The following is a 6,548-nucleotide window of genomic DNA, read 5'->3' on the forward strand; positions in this document are numbered from 1 at the left end:
ATGTCAGGAGTTCCTTGTGTGCATGCAATATGTGTGATCAAATAAAGAAGAGATAAATGGAGCAAGTATTGTAGTGAATATTTTACAATAGAGGAATTCAAGTCAACTTATTTTACTCACATACATCCTATTGCCAATCAGGAAGATTGGGAGATAATTGTAAGTGTTATGTTTTTTTTTTTTTTTTTTTTTTTTGAAGTGGAAATTTTATTAATAATGATAACAAGTTTTACAAATAATTAGGACAAGCGTGCAACAAGCTGTGCCGCAAGTCCTTTCTGAATGGCAAAACCTATCCTCCTAAAAGCAAACTCATTAGAACCAACTGTCATTACGTTGCAGTCCATAACTTTCTACAATCTCTTAAGGAGCTCAACAGACTGTTGTGCCAAGAAACCAAAGGTGTCAAAACTGAAAGGAATGAAACAATGCTGGTTAGCTCTACAAGCCTCCTCGTGTTTCTCAATTTTCCCTACCGCTGCTCTATTAGCTGCTTCTCCCACCTCAAAGACTCCATTCCCAAGCCCTACTAATGGAGAGGCTCCAGTTACATCAACACATGCATGCCTCCTCTCAGACCAACTGTAGATCAATACATCCGCAGGCCGAAGTGTCGATCTCCCCTCATTCGGATCAGTGAGAAAATTCACAGGAGCCTCCTTCTTCACCCCACCCCCCTCCAAAATGCATCACATAAAATATCTCGACATGATCATGTCGGTATTTGAAGCCCGGAAATATCTACAATGTGCTTTGCATGGTCCCCAAAAGTATCTAGTCCGCTCTTTTTTTGCACACGGGGCATAGACCACCATCCGAAAGTACAAAGGAATCATGAGGCGGTGCCGAGAATAGAACGATACTCTACCGGCGACATCTTACCGGTCCAAGTCCCTCCATCGGAATAGCAAGTAGGAAATCCTTTGCATGTTCTGACTGTAAGCATCCAATGACTGCTTTCTGACGAGCAGATAACACAAACTCCCTCTCAAGACTAGCAATAATCTTACCATAGAACGCTTCCGCCAAAACTTTTTGTGGTTTTAAGGGGACGGTAGCACTCACAGCCATAGAACTGAGGTCAAAATCAGGTAGACAGAGACTCAATGCACTGCTAGCAACATCAAGAATCTCATCCAAAGGTACTGGGCCACAACTCCTAAGAATGTGGTTCTGAAGCTCAGAAGTCTGACAGCGGGAGGCCACAAAGGCAAATGTAGATACATCAGTGGCACAATAAATACCTAAACCGCCTAGACGTAATGGGAGTGTCGATAAACGCCACTGTAAATCACCGAAGCCAGGACCATCAGAAACCACAATACCCTGGAAAACACTGCGGAGGTGCCGATCAAAAGTCTGAGCTGCCTCTCTGAAAAAGGATGGTGGACAAGTACGAATCGCGAAGACCAACTTAGAGAGCCCAACACAAGCTCGTAAGAGCGCTAACTCACACTGTGGATCTTCTAATACAGCCAAACAGTCCATCAGAGTCATAGCCTTCATAATTGTAAGTAAGTTCATTTCTTTGCTAACTTCATTTGTTTTTTCAAAATTGATCCTGAGGATTTGGTAAACCCTCCTGAATTTAAACACCAAGTAGGAAGGCCCAAGAAGCAAATAATCAGAGATGAAGATGAACCTGAAGCAACTTAGTAATGTGGTGAGTTAAATCATAATACAAGGACATGTGATGCAAGGAAGAATGGAACTAGGCCAAAGAAGAGAGGTAAGAAAAGTGAACATAGTTTTTGTATATTTGTCCCAACTTATTGGATTTTAACATTTTAATCATGTAACAGCTAAGAAAAGCATCATTCAAGATGAACTGCAAGGCAATTTCCAGCAGCAACAAGAAGCAGCTCCTCCAAGTGTGTAGCAGCAAGTTCCACCACAACAAAAAGATGCTCCAAAGAAGTTCCACCACAACGTAGAAGAGGCTCCCCAAAATGCGCGCCAGCCAGGCTCCCCAAATGTGCAAAGCCAGCCAGCCTCCACCAAATGTGCCGCAGCAGCAAAGGGCTAGATCCACAAAAAGGGGTTGGTTGAGCTGGTTTGAAGCATCAGGAGCTTCAAACCAAGAGTCTTCAACTCCTCCACCATCACTCAGTCAAACCTAATTGAATTGTGTTGTTGGTTGTTTTTTTTTTTTTTTTGGACAAATGACAAATGTGTTGGTTTATGAAGTTACCAACTTGTTTTTAGCATTTTGGGCAAATGAATGGTTTAAGAAGTTCATGCAGACTTTGGTATTTTGGAACAAATATGTGTTGGTTAGTTTTTTTTTTTTTTTGGACAAATGTGTTGGTTTATGAAGTTACCAACTTGTTTTTAGCATTTTGGGCAAATGAATGGTTTAAGAAGTTCATGCAGACTTGGTATTTTGGAACAAATATGTAGTATTTTGCCGACTTAGATAAATGATAGTTTATTTCATTTCATCTCTATTAGTAAAATACACCATAATTAACCTGGCCTTTTAAATTAGACCAGCCTTTTTTCTACCACCTAATACCCCTAATTAAATACAAAAAAATATTATTCAATGTCTTTAAAAAGGACTATTTCGTCATTTAATTTTTTATTTCTATTTATACCCTTCAATTACAACACACAGACAAAGGAGTTTTATGTAAATTCAGGGCAAAAACCAAATCCACGCCTATATTGACATGTACGCGGTGTTGTCTTGCCATTAATACCCACTTAAATACCATTAATACCCACTTAACTACCATTAATACTGAGTTCTTTCAACTTCCCCTCCTTTCTTCATTAACTCTTTCCAGTACTGGTTTTTGCTTTATGCTTCCAATTCCGGTTAGATCGAACAGAACTAAAGAAGGACTTCAGACAAATTTCACTGTTATGCGTGGTGGTTTCTAGCGTGGTCGTCGAGGAAGGAGCCCATCAAAAGCCTACGGTCAAGACAATTCAAGTAGGGAATCACTCTCTTTTCTGCATCAGAGTAATAGCTCTTGAAACTTGATCTGGAAGAGTTATGGGTGAAATGATGGCAGAGACTCTCGAAATGAATTTGAGGTAAACCCATATCTCCTTTGTATGATATCCAGCAATACCCTTTGTTTAATTTGATCTCGGTATTATTTTTGAACTTTCTTCATTTTTCATACTACCGCATGAGTTTTGATTCATGATTGTTGAATTCTTATATTGTGATTCTCAATTGAATTTTTAGATGATGTTCATTGTTTTTGAAAATTGTTGATGGGTTTTGCAATCGAAAATGATATAAGCGATAGAAAAACCAATTGCCTCGATCCTAGATTCAAGTAATCGGTTTCATTTGGAAGATTTGAGAACGATTTATTATCTTGGGAAAGATGGTCGCCGTTTTCACGAACAAGTACTTGGAAGAAGTTGAGAAGTGTTCAACCCCTCGATCAAGAGCTATGAAAAAAGCTTACTTTGAAGCCCATTACAAGAACATTGCTTTGCTTTCGAAAGGTGGAGATCATGGAAGAAGAAGAGAGAATGGGAGAAGATTTATTCAGATCGGATACTTCATGTAAGGAAAATTCCATTAACAATGATTATCGCACGAAAGTTGAATTCGGTACATTGGGCGTCAATGGAATTACTTGCTCAATGGAGACAGATAAAAACTTCGTTAGCAAACGACCTATTACACTTTAACTGAGGAGCCAAACCAGGATAGGAGCGGTGTCAATCGTCAAGGCTCATCCGTGGAGGGTTGAAGAAGAAGGGGATGACTTACCGGATGGTCCAAAGTCAAGTGAATTTGAGGGAGCGGTCTTGGTTTGGATGAAAATCGGATGTTGAACCACAGGCTCAACTGGAAGTAGAGTTCAATTCAACAAATGAAGATCTAGCTATGTATGGGTTTTCCAAGAATCAAAACATATGGATGTTTTAGTACAAGAGAACCATCTAATTAGATCTTTAGATCCATTACAACAGCCACAATAGTTAGACATAGAGATCGACAAGCAGTGCTCAAGAAGAAAAGCACCGATCGAGCACAAGATCCATTAGAACATTCACAAATGTATGCAATGAGACAAGCCACACCGAATCGAAAGCATGTTATTGGATACTAGATCTATTACAGCAGTCTAACAGTTGGACATAGAGACAAGCTATGCTCAAGAAGAGAAACAGCTGATTGGATCACAACATTCATTAGAACATCCACATCTGTACAGTGAGACAAGCCATACTAAAACACAGAAGCATGTGATTGGATCACTAGATCCATTACAACAGTTGCACCAGCTGGATAATGAGACATGCCATGTCCAAGAGAATAAGTCGGAGGATTCTAAATCGAAGCCACAGAGGGAAGCCCAAAAGGTGAAAGCGGGATCATGTGGTTAAAAATGATAACACGAAAATCATTGAATCCTCACACTTAGAAGTTTCATTTTCTGTAGAAGTTGAAAGTGGGAGTGAAGAAAAGGAAACACTGATGCATAGACCGTGTGAAGGAAACTTGGTCTTTGAACATGGGATCTTGAGCAAAGCGACCACTCTAACTTAGCGGTGCTTACAGGGAAACACCCTACATTCACCCGGTTAGTCTGCTTGCAGAACCAAAGGTCGTTCTCTTGATTGTTGACCAAGTTTTGGATACTTCGTGGACGGTGCAAAAGAAAGTAATTTTGTTGGGTCAATCAGTAGCTCTAAGGTTACTTCTCATGTTTCGCTACATTGATGGGTGATACCACCGAGGATATGTTGTTAAGGAATTGATCTTATTCCTCTCTTCTCACCGCTCAAGAACCAAAAGAGTTCTTGTCTATTTACTTTTCGATTTGATTTTTCGTTGATTCTATCAAATTGATGTGGTTAACGATATATCTTTGATAGACGAATGGACCAACTTCATGGAGAGGATCAACCGCAAAAAAACGTGAGGTTTGGGAAAATGAGGAGAACATCTTGCATCTTCGCCATTGGGTGTCTCTAAGAGGTCAAACTCTATGCGTAATAGGTAACCGCAAGAAGATTCTTCTTTCTTTTATAATCTTTTTTCAGATTACTATTTCGTTATGATAAAATCTGTTGGTTTTGTAGTCGAGGAATGATGTACTCTGAGGAGGGCATTGAAGCTTCAAGCTTTCCTTGACATGGTTGACGAAAAGAGGTAAAGTGGTAAAGACAAGAGAGATGAATATGTATGAGATAGTTACGTTCTTGCATTGGTGTATAATTTTCTAACTACTCTTATCATAAGCACCACGAAAATTCTACAAGGTTACAAGGCGGTCCACCGTTCCAACAGAAGAAAGAAGAGAAAAAGCGAGAGATCTCTTTGTGCCCAATTAGAGGTCAGAGCTGACTTAAAATTCACATATGTTGCTACACATCGGAACTATGGCAACCGTAAGCAATGTGGAGACCGCCGTAAACGGATATTCTAAACTTGATGGTCAAGTCGTTAACTTTTCCTTATAATCATTAAGAATTGTGTGGATTAATATATATACTAAAGTAAGTTTATTGTTGACATCATGTTCAATTCAGTCATAATCTAAGTTCTTGACTTCGCATGCAGTAATCCATCTCTTCGAAAGTAGCATACATTGATGAAGTTGAAGAAAGCAAAGGTGGCAATTGTCTTGAAGGTCTACTCTTCATCTTGGTCAAAGCTGTTAATAATCTTGACCGTAATCATATCATTGAAGATTTCAAAGCAAATGAAATGTCATGAGTGACCGTCTTACGGATATGTCAACCGATGTATACCTTTCGTTCTAAATAGGAAATCTATCGATAAAATTGCCGGGTCTTGCTAAGATAGGGGAAGGAAAACCTGAAAACCGTAACCATGCAATAATTTTTTACCGAGGGAAGCTCTTCGGACCATTGATATGAACCGGGTAATCCCTATGTGCTTGGAACTTACCTTCATTAGCAATGAGTTGTTTAACTAATCTAATATTACTGAATTATGGTAGGACAATTACACCGAAGAAGTTTTAAAATCGTAATCTTCCTCGGAAGAATTCAATGAGTATCATGGAGTGCGCCCACCTTCGATTCTCGGCGTACGTGAACATATCTTCACTGGAAGGTGAGTGCTGTGAAGATGATCCAAGCTTTTTGAGCTATGAGCTCATTCGGAAATACCACTGTTAAACATTGGTGGGCTCTTTCAGAAGGTTTGAATAAAGCGTAAAACGTGTTTGGACTATATAGCATATCCTTCAACCCCCAACTATAGCATCTCTGTTACTACTAAATGATCTATTTTTGGGATATGATGCTCCTCTATCCTTCTTCACATGTAGTCTAGAAATTTTGAGTGGTGCATCGTACCTTCAGTGATCCTAATGATTGTAAACTTGGAATAAAAACAACATTTTGTATATCAGTTACAAGGCTTTTAGTGCTTCTTATATTTGGGATTGGTGCCATTGCTTTGGCAAGTAAAATAGTTAACATAATGGATCGTGGTGATAAGATATACAAATTTGTGCTTCTACTGTAGAACGCTACTCCATGTGCCATATTACTTGGTTGGAGCATTTGCCATCTTGAAGTGGTATCCAGTTCTTTAGGCT

Source organism: Coptis chinensis, chromosome 3 (genome assembly GCF_015680905.1).
Source record: "Coptis chinensis isolate HL-2020 chromosome 3, ASM1568090v1, whole genome shotgun sequence".
Classification (NCBI taxonomy): domain Eukaryota; kingdom Viridiplantae; phylum Streptophyta; class Magnoliopsida; order Ranunculales; family Ranunculaceae; genus Coptis; species Coptis chinensis.